We start from the raw sequence: 15,179 nt of genomic DNA, 5'->3' as shown, positions 1-15,179 counted from the left end.
GGCCCAAGCGATGCCAAACTCCTCACAACAGGCATTGCATATGTCCCAGGATTGAGGAGTTTGCTAAGAACTGTATTCCCACAATTTCCCTTATGTACACATTGGACACCTTCTATATGCCAGGCACTGTAGTAGATGCTGGCTTAAGTGGAATGAGGAAAATAGACAATGCCCAAGCTTAGAGTCTAACAAGAAAGCTAGATAATAAATGAGGAAGTTGAGCAAAGCAAGCTCAACTTTTGTGGGGCTGGAAGCCTATATAATTTGGGGAGGAGGGAGTGCCCCCTAAAAAAAATACAAAATTACAAGTACAAAATTAGATGCAAAAGTAAATACCTATATACTTGTCAAACTCACAGAACTATACACCAAAAATATATATGTAAATTAAAAAATAAATTCTAGGGAGATTGGGATTGACATATATACACTATTGACGTTATGTATAAAATAGATAACTAATGAGAAGCTACTGTATAGCTCAGGGAACTCTACTCAGTGCTCTGTGGTGACCTAAATGGGAAGTAAATCCAAAAAATGGAGATATATGTGTACGTATAGCTGATTCGCTTTGCTGTACAGTAGAAACTAACACAACATTGTAAAGCAACTATACTCCAATAACAATTAATTTAAAAAAATAAATTCTGAACAAAAGCAAAGATCAGTGTCTGGCAGGGAAACAAGCACTCAATAAATATTATATTGCATTACTGTCTCCAAAGCATAAAGTAAATATGTATTAAGAATGAGTAAAGAAATCACAACAAATTACAAATTAAAAAAAAAACTGACGTACACCGCAAACCACAAAATCCAGGAAAAAATATTATAATATTTATATTTATTTCCCCAGGTATTTGACCTCAAACTTTTCAATTGCTTCTTTGTATGAAGACAATTTTGTAACATAATTTTCTTTGGAGAGACTAGCAGGATAATTTAGTATTTCTTCTAGGATGGTTGATTAAAATTAATTTTTTAATTAATTGTTTCTTTAAGCTTCACCATTTTTTACTGGTATGTTAAGTAAAATTTGAATATTTTTTGTCCTAAGTTGGAAGACCTCTATTCATTTGCTTTCATATGTGAGCTATAAGATTTGGAAGACTCTTCTACAGAAGAGCTTTTGGCTGTGCACATTTCAAACTTGGCTTCTCATCCATTGCCCATGTAATTCTGGTGCCAGGTACTGAAGGGCACATTCCAAATATGGATTCAGTCTTGGCTCTGCACTGTCATGCCACATCACCCCATGAGTTGGCACAGTAGGCAGTAAAATTATACCTGAAAGTCATTTTTATCATGGAATTGCTAGCAACAATTTAACCATGTGCATAAGTAACTGCAAGCTACATAAATATATCTCATTAACCATAAATTAAATGCATCCCTGACTTAACTTCTACTTAGTTACAGAAAACTGCCTGCAGTTTCTTCAGTGCTACTCAGTGTGAAGGAAATGCAATGGAGAGAGCAAGTCACAGTGGAGAGAGACATGAGTCTTAATGGATTGCACTTAGAGTAGTTTACTTTTGCAAAATTTAAAAATGCCCATGCAAGTAAGGGGGCCTGAAGCTAGCAAGTACTGGGTCTGATGAAAATGGTTACTGTTGTTTTGTATGTTCAGCACCCTTACTTCCCTCTTTGGACAACAGAACCCTTCTTTCCAGATAACAAAACATTCTTCTGTGTGATTTGGAGTGAACATATGAGCTAGACAGGCTATCCAAGTATGGATTGCCAGTACCCCATTCCCCTGGTTACAAAGATTGGTACACGGATGGGCACTTGATATGAGAAAGATCAACTTGCATCTTCTCTGAAGTTTGACACATGGATCTGGGAGAAAGAGGTACTTGCTGCCTCCATGACTGTGGGCTGTAAGTTTACTGTAAACTAGAACTACAACGGTACAAAGTGCTAAAAACATGTTTTTTTAAAAAAAGGAAGAAAGGGAGAAAGGAGGGAAAGAGGGAGGAAGGAAGTAAAGAAAAAGAGGAGGAGGAAGAGGAGGGGGAAGGAGGAGGAGGAGGGGGAAGAGGCAGCAGTAGCAGCAATGGTAAGGAGAGATGAAAGGCAGACAAACTGCATGACAGATCTTCAGCTCCGGTATCCACCATGGTTCTATCCATGAGTGCTACATGGTCTTCTTAATTTCATGACTCAAGAAATTCCCTTTCTGCTTAAACAAGTTTGATTTGAGTACCTGCTCCTCGCAAGGGAAAAGGTCCTGACAAGTTCAGAGAATGTGTGGCAGGGGAAGTTAACCTAGTGCATGGAGTCAGGAGGGCGCTCCCTAAGAAAGTGACCTTTAAGCTGAAACTGGAAGGGATAGTGGGCAGTAACCTGCAAATCATTTTAATTTTTGAGTAACCCAAAGCTTCCTGCTTGGCTTCAAAGGAGAGGACAAGATCCTACAGATTTAATGAGATCTCTGCTCCCTTTGAGATGAAGAAAGCCTGTAACAGTCCAGGAGCTCTTCTCCTCCATACGTGAAGCTTTGCACAGGGGCGTTTCACTAGACCTGAGAAGTAGGAGAGAACATCCGTACCCTCCAAAGGTCAGGTGTATGGTTCAGCATGGCTTCTAAGCTTACTTGAGGCTCCAGCCTCCATCCTCAGTCACCAGGAAGTCTTGGTCCTGAAGCCGATATCAAGGACCAATACCAGGGATAAGGGGAGGGGGGATAAATTGGGAGATTGGGATTGACATATACACACTACTATATATAAAATAGATAACTAGTAAGAACCTGCTGCATAGCACAGGGAACTCTACCCAATACTCTGTAATGGCCTATATGGGAAAAGAATCTTAAAGTAAAAAAAAGAGTGGATATATGTATATGTATAACTGATTCATGTTGCTGTACACCTGAAACAAACACAACATTGTAAATCAACTATATTCCAATAAAAAAATTTTTTAAATAGTTAGAAAAAAAAAAGACCAATTCAAGGAACATCACAGAGGACCATGAATTAATGGCCACTACCACAAGAGCAGAAATAATAAAAATGATGTGTACTTTACAATGTTCCTATGCTATTCCCAGGGAGTGTTATACCAACTTATTCTTATTTTCCTAAAAGCTTAATAACCTTGTATATAGCTCTTGTATATAATTTGTATATAGCTTTTGTATATAGATTTCTCCCCACAAAAAAGTGAAGAATTATACTTTCTCGTCATTTTTCCAGTGACCTCATTTAAATTTCTTATCCCCGTTTTAGTGATAAGAAAATGAAGGTGCAAAGAATACCAAAATTGAAAATATGAGAAAGTCCAACATGAGAGAGTCGTTACCTGGCCTGGCATGGGGATCATTCAGAACCTGGAATCATTCTTGGTCACAATCACACTTAATAATATTATATTTTTTAAATAAACTTCAAAAATGTATAGGAGCTTATGGCTCAACATGGCAGGCAGAGTATCCCCAGTCCTCCCACATCCCATTCCTTCCAAAAGGTGTTGGAAGAAGGGGTGTACCAAAGAAATACACTTGGTAATGATTTAATTGAGAGAATGGAAAAGTTGAAGACTTGATAAAGGAACATCAAGTTTTTGGCAACAAGTAAAGGGACAATTAGAAACTCCAGGCTTTAAAAATTATAAGAAAGTCATGGTATAAATATCAAAGTAATTAAATGTGGCATGATTTTAAACAACTGATGTAACAATATAAAAATTTTTTAACCTTGATGCTTTTGTCATTCTTATTTGAATGACCCAAGGGCTGTGACTTTAGACTGGCAGGGGAAAAAATGTAGTCCTAGCTCAATCCTTGGTCCAGGCATGAATGATAATTACATCATTGTAATAATGAGAATGCTGGTTTGTGTTTAGCTTTTAGTGTCAACCTATTGGCAAAGAACTTGACTGTGAAGGACAGAATGTAGCTGTTAACCATCTTGGTAATATGAAAATAACAGGGTAGCAGTCAGGGGAGGGGAGATAGAAGGGTAAGTTGAGCCAGAAGGAAAAAGGAAAGGAAACACTAATGTCCTCATCTTACAAAGAATGAAGGAAAATAACACTGACGACATAAGAAATGGGAGGATAGAGAAGAGTATTTAAACTATATTATAGAAAGTTACAAAGGTAATTTTTAAGGAACTAAAAACAAATGGACCAACTATTGGGAAGAGAAAGACAGAAGGGAGAGTGTTTGTTACCTGAACTAAATCCTCATCTTTCATAGAAAAGAAGAAATAAAAACTGCCTGCAGTAGATAAACCAAAAAACAGAGATGTAAATGTATTATTTAGAGTTTTGGTGGCAAAAAACAGAAAGTTAGAAAGAAGTTGCCACTGGAGAGAAGACTGCAGGTGGGGTGAAACTTTTTCTTTTTATCAGTAAGTGCTTCTGTATTATATGACTCATTACCATGTATGTCTATTCCTTTGATTAAGTTTTAAAAAAATTTAATAGATAAAATTCTGGAAGTGGATTCTCTGAATCAATGACAATGTTATGACAGTATCTTTTGATGGTGTTAAAAAAGAATGGCCCTGATTTAACAGTGCCTGGGGAGCAGTGGTATCCCTCACAATTTCAATTCTGTAAACATTTATTGAGTAAATAGATTCTCGGTGACAGGACTTCTGTTAAGCCATAGGGAGGATAAAAAGATGAATCAGACATGGTTCCTGCCTCCAGGAGCTTACAGGAAAGTAAAAGAAAAACATGAACACACAAGCTAAGGTAGAATATACTAAAGGCATATAGTTCCATCACAACACAGTGGGGGGTAGGGAGCAGAGAAGAAAGGGCTGGTTATGGGATTTAATACGAGGCAATATGGAAGTGTAGCCGGTGCTGTTAGCACCCCACCCATACCCTCTTAACTCTCTCCACCCCAGTGTGTACTGACAGCATCCCAGTGAAAACATCTGTAATTCTTCACATAAGGATGAAGAGTATCTAGACAGAAATACCATTATCTTGAGTGACTCTGGACCACAGCATCTCATGACCATTGGTAGGTTAGTAGAGAAATTCCCTGACCACAGGATTATGGTCCTTTTAAATAAAGTACCTCCTGAGTTGAGGCCTTGAAGAATGGGTAAAATTTGGGCAAGCAAAGCGCACTGCAAACAGAAAGAGTAGAAGAAGCAGAGACAGGAAAGGTAAACACAGCTTTGTTCCTCTAAGGAATTTCCCATGGCCTCTGAATTTCTTTTGAAGGATTCATCTATCACCCTTAAAATTATTGGGTTCATGTCTGTCTTCTTCAGTTGGGTAAGCCCGTGAAACTAAAAATTAAGTTATTTAGTAACTGCATCCCTAGTAATGCCCAACATCTATAAGATGTTCAACAAGTTGATGAAATGAGAAATCACAAAATGAGAAGAGGGAAGAGGAGAAACAGGATAGTAGCTTAGTGCACAAGCCTATCCTTTGCCCTGAATAGCTACCTCCCTTCCCGTAGAAATGGCAACTGGCATCTTATAAGAGGCCCCCTTGTTGCCGAAACGCGACCTCTGTTTACTGGTGCTGAATAGAAGCATGGAGACAGAGTTTTGGGTGAAGGAGGAAAGAATAGCTTCATTGCTTTGCCAGGCAAAGGGGGCCACAGCAGGTTAGTGCCCTCAAAACTGTGCACCCCACCCCGGAGCGGGTGGTGAGGAGTCTTATAGTGTTCAAGGAGCAGGGCGTGGTCAGCTCGTGGACATGCTTCTGATTGGTTGGTGGTGAGGTAATCGGGAGTCAGCATTATCAACCTTCTGGTTCCTACTGGTCTGGGGTCCACACCAACTGGTGTGGGCAGCGTACAATTAACGTCTTCCACCTGGTTTGGGGTTTCAGTATCTGCAAAACAGCTCAAAGGACATGGCTCTGAATATTATCTATAGACCTTGAGGAGGAACTAAAAGTCCTTGACTTTGTTTATGGCTAAAGTATTATTAATTTGTCTTGTTTGACTCTTTTTTTTTTTCTTTCTGTATTTTCTCACTTCTCTGATTAAATTTATTCTTTGACTAAAGTTTTTCTACAGACAAAAGGCAGGTGGGGGACATGGGTGGGGGTCTATTCTGGGAAGGCCTCCTAGGGTCCTGCTCAGTTACACCCTCCCCTGTGACCTTCTGCCTTTGGTCATTTCTCCATGCACCATCCTTCTCTCCCCACAACCTGTTCCTGTTTACACTAGACACTTTTCTTTATTTCCACCCATCTCTTCACATTTAATACCTCAGACTGTCTCTGGCTTCTGTGCTCACCTGTGATCTGGACTCAGATTTGCCCATCTGATCAAATAATATTGAGTTCTTATTGTATACCAGGCAGAAGGACATAATTTCTGTCCTCTCTGAACTTACATTCTCCTGTGGTAAGCAGATAATCATGCTTAAAAAATATTACAGACTGCATTTGTGTGATATGAAGGAAATAGACAAGATGTTATGAGGTAGAATAATAGGAGATCTAAATTAGTCCTCTGTTGGGGGGATGGCACAAATGGGGAGTTATAAAAGACTTTTCTGAGGGAAGAGACATTTAAGCTGGGATCTGGAAGAAAACTAGCAGTTAGTCAGGTAAAGAGGGAAATGTTTGAGAGATAGGTTGGAGAACCAAATTATTAAATCATTCAGAGCCTTACAGACCATATTAAGTTTTGCTGTAGTAATAAATATCAATGGCTTATAACAGCAATCTATTTCCAACTCATGTTATATGTCCATTGTGGGTCTTGTCTTCATGTTGCCTTCATGCGTGATGGATCAGCCTTTATCTGGGCCAGTGCCAGCCTTATAAAAAAGGGAAGAGAGAGAAATAAAGAGCAATATATATAGCTCTTAAACCTTCAGCTTAGAAGTAACACATCACACTGACTGCCATTCCATTCGCAAAGCAAGTCACATGGCTACTTTTGTGTTCAATAAGGTGGGAATATATAATTCTCTTGCATGGGTTGGGGGTGAGGAGTCCCTTCAAGTCACATGACCAAGCCTAACATCAGAGAGGCAGGGAAGTAGAATCCTTTGCTAGGGAGGGACATCAACTATTTTGAACACAAATACAAGTTCCTACATAGATTTTATCCCAAGAGCAATGGAAAGCCATTGAAGAGTCTTTAGCTGAAATAAGACTCATAATTTTTTGAAAACATCACTCAGCTACAGTACAAAGAATGACTTGAAGAGGGTCAAAAGTGGATGTTGGTTGGTTATTTTAGTGGTAAAGGTGGGAGAAAATGGTGGCTTGGACTAGGGTGAAGGCAGTGTAAATACAAAGTAGATATGAATTAGATTAAATTTTTATGAAATCGAATTTACAAGACCTGGTAATTTGTTGAGTTGGATAGTGAAGAAGAGAGACGAATCAAAAATGATGCCCAGATTTGACTGTCCCTACTTTCACATCATAGTTACTCACTCATTCCTAGCCACCCTCTTCTCTCACTAAATACTCCATATCCTGGCGTACCATTTTCCTCTCCATTCCAAATCCTGTCACTGTCCCAAGTGACTTCAGTATCAATTTGAGCAACACATCCACTACCTCTGCCTTTCAAATCCTCTACTTTCTCAGATCCATGGCCTTCTCCTCTACTTCTCTTTGTCCATCCTCTCCCATGACCACACCCTAGACCACGTAGCCATCCAATGAGAAATGCCATGCTTCTGAAATACTAAATTCTAAGATTTCTCTTTGGTAACAGCTGATAATCATCCCAGCTCTCCTTTCTTTTTTCCTTCCTTTCTTTCTTTCTCCCTTTCTTTCTTTCTCCCCCCACCTTTCTCTCTCTTTCTTTCTTTTAATCCTCTGTATCAATGCCTGATTTTTTCACCTACCTGGGAAAATTCTAACCCGGGATCAATCCAACATTTGCCTCCCATGCATCTTCACTAGGCTGTGAACTTTGCTGGAAGAAATCACAGAACCACAAGGAATGGAATCTTTGCAAATGTTGATCTGAACACTCAACTGGACCCTTAATGCTGCTCTGAATATCTTCTAAGTTTCCTTTTTCTGTAGTTGTTTCAGATAGTCTCCTAAACTTTCCTACCCACCTCTTCTCTGCATACCCTTGGGTTGAGACCTCACCTTCTACTTCCCAGAGAAAGTAGAAATTCTACACCATCTCTCTTCCCAGAGCCCCTCAAAGGGAAACTTAAGGGTATGGCCAAGATGCAAATCACGTGAGTCCACCCACTGTCCAGCCAGGATGGCTCATCCATTGGCTAGCCAATAACCAACAGTTTGTAAGCCTGACTCAAAAAAGTATCCAATCAGAAATAAATGAAAAAGAAATGAAGGAAACGATAGCAAAGATCAATAAAACTAAAAGCTGGTTCTTTGAGAAGATAAACAATATTGATAAATCATTAGCCACACTCATCAAGAAAAAAAAGGGCGAAGACTCAAAACAATAGAATTAGAAATGAAAAAGGAGAACAACTGACACTGCAGAAATACAAAGGATCATGAGAGATTACTACAAGCAACTATATGCCAATAAAATGGACAACCTGGAAGAAATGGACAAATTCTTAGAAAAGCACAACCTTCTGAGACTGAACCAGGAAGAAATAGAAAATATGAACAGACCAATCACAAGCACTGAAATTGAAACTGTGATTAAAAATCTTCCAACAAACAAAAGCCCAGGACCAGATGGCTTCACAGGCGAATTCTATCAAACACTTAGAGAAGAGCTAACACCTATGCTTCTCAAACTCTTCCAAAATATAGCAGAGGGAGGAACACTCCCAAACTCATTCTACGAGGCCACCATCACCCTGGTACCAAAACCAGACAAAGATGTCACAAAGAAAGAAAACTACAGGTCAGTATCACTGATGAACATAGATGCAAAAATCCTCAACAAAATACTAGCAAACAGAATCAAACAGCACATTAAAAGGATCATACACCATGATCAAGTGGGGTTTATCCCAGGAATGCAACGATTCTTCAATACATGCAAATCAATCAATGTGATACAGCATATTAACAAATTGAAGGAGAAAACCCATATGATCGTCTCAATAGATGCAGAGAAAGCTTTTGACAAAATTCAACACCCATTTATGATAAAAAACCCTACAGAAAGTAGGCATAGAGGGAACTTTCCTCAACATAATAAAGACCACATACGACAAACCCACAGCCAACATCGTCCTCAATGGTGAAAAACTGAAACCATTTCCACTAAGATCAGGAACAAGACAAGGTTGCCCACTCTCACCACTATTATTCAACATAGTTTTGGAAGTTTTAGCCACAGCAATCAGAGAAGAAAAGGAAATAAAAGGAATCCAAATTGGAAAAGAAGTAAAGCTGTCACTGTTTGCAGATGACATGATACTATACATATAGAATCCTAAAGATGCTACCAGAAAACTACTAGAGCTAATCAATGAATTTGGTAAAGCTGCAGGATACAAAATTAATGCACAGAAATCCCTTGCACTCCTATACACTAATGATGAAAAATCTGAAAGTGAAATTAAGAAAACACTCCCATTTACCACTGCAACAAAAAGAATAAAATATCTAGGAATAAACCTACCTAAGGAGACAAAAGACCTGTATGCGGAAAATTATAAGACACTGATGAAAGAAATTAAAGATGTTACAAATAGATGGAGAGATATAGCATGTTCTTGGATTGGAAGAATCAACATTGTGAAAACGACTCTACTACCCAAAGGAATCTACAGATTCAATGCAATCCCTATCAAACTACCACTGGCATTTTTCACAGAACTAGAACAAAAAGTTTCACAATTTGTGTGGAAACACAAAAGACCCTGAATAGCCAAAGCAATCTTGAGAAAGAAAAACGGAGCTGGAGGAATCAGGCTCCCTGACTTCAGACTATACTACAAAGCTGCATTAATCAAGACAGTATGGTACTGGCACAAAAACAGAAATATAGATTAATGGAACAGGATAGAAAGCCCAGAGATAAACCCATGCACATATGGTCACCTTATCTTTGATAAAGGAGGCAAGAATATAAAATGGAGAAAAGACAGCGTCTTCAATAAGTGGTGCTGGGAAAACTGGACAGCTACATGTAAAAGAATGAAATTAGAACATCCACTAACACCATACACAAAAATAAACTCAAAATGGATTAAAGACCTAAATGTAAGGCCAGACACTATCAAACTCTTAGAGGAAAACATATGCAGAACACTCTACGACACAAATCACAGCAAGATCCTTTTTGACCCACCTCCTAGAGAAATGGAAATAAAAACAAAAATAAACAAATGGGACCTAATGAAACTTAAAAGCTTTTTCACAGCAAAGGAAACCGTAAACAAGACGAAAAGACAACCCTCAGAATGGGATAAAATATTTGCAAATGAAATAACTGACAAGGGATTAATCTCCAAAATTTACAAGCAGCTCACGCAGCTCAAAAAAACCCCAAACAACCCAACCCAAAAATGGGCAGAAGACCTAAACAGACATTTCTCCAAAGAAGATATACAGATTGCCAACAAACACATGAAAGAATATTCAACATCATTAATCATTAGAGAAATGCAAATCAAAACTACAATGAGGTATGACCTCACACCAGTCAGAATGGCCATCATCAAAAAATCTAGAAACAATAAATGCTGGAGAGGGTGTGGAGAAAAGGGAACCCTCTTGCACTGTTGGTGGGAATGTAAATTGATACAGCCACTACGGAGAACAGTATGGAGGGTCCTTAAAAAAATAAATATAGAACTCCCATATGACCCAGCAATCCCACTACTGGGCATATACCCTGAGAAGACCACAATTCAAAAAGAGTCAGGTACCAAAATGTTCCTTGCAGCTCTATTTACAATAGCCAGGACATGGAAGCAACCTAAGTGTCCATCATTGGATGAATGGATAAAGAAGATGTGGCACATATATACAATGGAATATTACTCAGCCATAAAAAGAAACGAAATTGTGTTATTTGTAGTGAGGTGGATGGACCTAGAGTCTGTCATACAGAGTGAAGTAAGTCAGAAAGAGAAAAACAAATACTGTATGCTAACACATATATATGGAATCTAAAAACAAAAAACAAAAAACATGGTCATGAGGAACCTAGGGGCAAGACGGGAATAAAGACACAGACCTGCTAGAGAACGGACTTGAGGATACGGGGAGGGAGAAGGGTAAGCTCCTACAAAGTGAGAGAGTGGCATGGACATATATACACTACCAAACGTAAAAGAGATAGCTAATGGGAAGCAGCCACATAGCACAGGGAGATCAGCTCTGTGCTTTATGACCACCTAGAGAGGTGGGATAGGGAGGGTGGGAGGGACGGAGACACAAGAGGGAAGAGATATGGGGACATATGTATAACTGATTCACTTTGTTATAAAGCAGAAACTAACACACCATTGTAAAGCGATTATACTCCCATAAAGATGTTAAAAAAAGAACAAAAGAGCATTGCTCACCACCCAGCTCCACAAGGATTAAGTAACAACCCACTGCAGTCACTGACCAGCAGTGCACCCTGAGAGGAATTCAGGATGAGGTACTCTGTGCTTTGGAGAAACAGGCCCTTAGTTAGATGTATATCTCAAGAAGAATTTCAATGACCCCCAGATTCTTGCATCTGCCCATATACAGAAAAGCACTAACATCATCAAACTGAGGTATTTGTTCTTTCTGATTAGCACTAATCTTTTACCAAGATGTATGCTTGACTGCATGTATTTCCTAGCCTAAAAAAAAAAAAAAATCATGTATAAACTAGCATCTCCTCCCCCTCTTCAGAGCAGTTCCTCAGAGCTGTCTCCCAGGCTATAGTCCTCAGTAAGACCCTGAATAAAACTTAATTTCACAGTTCTCATGTTGTGTGTTTTTCTTTAAGTCTCCACTACGACAGCAGAATTGAATAGTTGTGACAGAAACTGTACAGCTCAAAAATCTAAAATACTTGCGCAAGACCTGTTGTTTCACCATTGTATCCATATCACCAAGCTTGGCATGTAAGCTTTTGAAAAATTACTTGTCCATGTTAGTCTCTCTCATTCTGTCTCTCTCTCTCTCGCTCATTCTCTCTCTCTCTCTCTCTTTCGTGCGCGCGCGCTCATTCTTTCTCTCTCTCTCTCTCCCTCTCTCTCTCTCTCTCTTTCTCTCTCTCATTCTCTCTCTTATAAACTAACTTCCAAGATTCTCTTTTGACTTGCCTTTTTGGTTCAATAGAATGGATTTAGCAAGTCTTGGAGACAATGCCCTTCACGAAATGTTTCACTAGTTCCAGAACACTTCATCAAAACAGGGCTCATTTTACTTTTCCACCAGTAAGCAGCTGCAAACAAAGACTGCTGCCTCCCCAGTAAGAAACTGTCCTCTGGGAGACTTGACATTCTCCATTTAATTACCAGAAACAGAGTCAGGTTATTTCCCCTGGGCGTTACCCTATCTCAGCCAGGAAAGTCAGTCACGCAAGAGGAGGACGGGGTGTGCGCCCTGCTACCAAGGCTGCCCACCTCCACCATCAAATAAAATAAAAGGAACCTTACTCTCAGTCTTCTTTTCCTCTCACATCATCTCATTCCGTGGCCCCCCAAAAAATGTTTCAGTTCATTCGGCTCCAGATAACCTCAAAAGAATAAGTCCTTCCCAGCCTGTGGATAGATATCAAGAAAACTGCTACAATTTTAAAACAAGGTATTTTACCTACTTCAGCTCTTTGCAAAGTTTGTCAGAAATGCAAGGCCAGCATTCTTTAATTTGGAAGGAGACACAGAGCAGAGCCTCTGGGCCACTGGGAAAGAAACTGGTGAGAATCATGAGTTATAATCTTCCAAGGTCCTCTCCTTGGCGGTTCAAACAGCCCCTTTCATGGCACAGCGTGATTTTATTTGTTAGTCTCCTTCAGCTGCTGGGGAGATCCCAGACCTAGTTCTCGGGATGCTCCCAGGTGATTATCCAACAACGGATTCACTCTGGCCCCTTAGGAATGTCAGTTCTTGGGCAGCATAATTCGATTTCTGCACAACAGGACTAATTTTCTCATCTCTTGTCTGTTTTCATAGTGGTGCTCTGAGAGGAAAACTCGGTGAGACAGAGAATTAGATGATACTGCTACAGTCCATCAGACCTAGTCCCTTATCTCCAGGCTGTATCGCTCAAGGATCAAAGAATTTTAAGGCCATTGCTCATTTTCTAAAGGAGCACAGTGAGGAGAAGTCTTTTATGTGACTGCATTTCCAACAGCCTAGATGACACCTCCCTTTGTACAGCTAATAGGTTTGTCAAGTCTAGCATGTCGAGAACTCTTGGTTTCTTCTCATTGTCCCCAGACTCCCTCCTCCCCATGTAAATATACAGCTACACTGTCCACCTGCCTCAGGCCACAACCTGAGGGTTGTCCTTGGTTCCTTTCTTTCATGGAAGCCCCACATCCAACCCATCAGCAACCTGATCACCTCTGCCTCCCAAATCCTTCCATTTCTCTCCATTCTCCACTGTTGTTCCCATAAACCAAGCCCCCCATCTCCATTCACCTGGAATACTTACTGCTACTACTACAAAATAATTTTTTTTAACTCATTGCTCTTTCTGTTTCTACCCTTGATCTGCTACAAAGTAGTTTCTATCAGCAGCCATAGTTATCTTCTGAAATATGAATACCATAAAGACTTTCCACTGCTTCAAGTTCTCTGATGGATTCTCCTTCACTTACAATGAAATCCAATCTCTTCCTTGGCCTATAAGGCTATAACCTCGTATACAGAGATCAGGGTTTTTATATAGAGATCAGGGTTTCTCAACCTTGGGGCTTTGGACATTGAGGGATGGATAATTCTTTTGGTGGGAGCTGTCCTGCACATTGTAAGAGGTTTAGCAGCATCTATGGCCTCCACCCACTGGATGCCAGTAGCATATCCACAACCCCAAATGGTGACCCTGCCTGTCAATCCAAACTCTCCAAACTCATCTAAAGCCAGCTCCCTGGCCTGGTTCACTATGCTCTAACCTCACTGTCCCACTTTCAGGCTTGTTACCAAATTTACATTTGCTGCTCCTCTGCCTAGAAGGTTCTTCTCCCAGATCTGCACATGGCTCCTTGCCATCACCCAGATCTCAGTTCAAATCATTATCTCCTTAGAAAGGTCTTCCCTAACATAAAGCAACCTAAAGCAGCCTACCCTTCACCCTCCACCTCGTATTCCCCTTCTCATTGTCCAGTTTATTTCCTTCATAGCACTTACTAGTACCTGAAATTATCATATTCATTTATTTGTTTTGTCTGTGGTCCTTTCCTAGACTATAAGCCATAAGAGACCTTGGTCCATCCTGCTTTCCTCTGAATCACCAGTGCCTAGCTAGAGACTGCATATAGTATGTATTCAATAAATAGTTATTAACAAATGGCTCAATGAATGGATAAATAAGATTAGAACTCATGTCTGTAAGGGCTTTATACAGGATTCCTTCCAAGAGCCCAACACAGTTGGATTAAGAGAGAAATTATCTACCACAAGAAACTATCACTTGTTAAGAATACAGATTTCCTGAGTTCAAATCCCAGCTCTGCCATTCATCACCTGTGTGACCTCAGGCAAGTTGCTAAGCTCTCCAACCCTCAATTTTCTGGTCCATAAAATGGAAATAATAATGGTCTCTTCCTCATAGGACTGTTGCAGGTATTAAGTGAGATAATAAATATAAAATTCTGAATGGTAGTTTATAAACATAAAACTCTGAGTGGTATTTTATACTTAAATATAAAAACTCACAGAGTAAGTACTGTGTGTTTGTTGTTTGTTGTTATTGTGGTATGGTGTTTCAAGAATTTTTCAGGGGATGATGACAACCACTGCAGGATACAAAATTCCAGTGCCTCGCCATCAATCTACTTTGAAAGAAGAAAAGCAGTCCCACAGAACTTTCTATCAGGGACTTTTTCCCTGAAGCTATTTCCCTCCAGTTAAAATAAATCTGACTTTATCTTGGGCCCCAGCAGAGAACTACCTATGTCTAGTAAATTTTAATAGCACAGAATAATATAATTGCCATCTCTTAGCATTCTCTTCTCCAGGGTAAATAATTATAATGCCTTCAATGCCTACTTGCTTTTCCCACTTTCTGATCTTTTACATTCATTGTTCTCAGTTTGGAAATAGATCCAAAAGAAGAAGGAGAGCTGCTGTTGTCATAGCAGCTGTAAAGTGATGGACAACCAAGTTCAAATGAAATAAGAA

This window comes from Monodon monoceros, unplaced genomic scaffold (genome assembly GCF_005190385.1).
Source record: "Monodon monoceros isolate NGI ecotype Baffin Bay Population unplaced genomic scaffold, NGI_Narwhal_1 Super_Scaffold_13, whole genome shotgun sequence".
Taxonomy (NCBI): Eukaryota; Metazoa; Chordata; class Mammalia; order Artiodactyla; family Monodontidae; genus Monodon; species Monodon monoceros.
Note: the sequence above shows the minus strand (reverse complement) of the source record.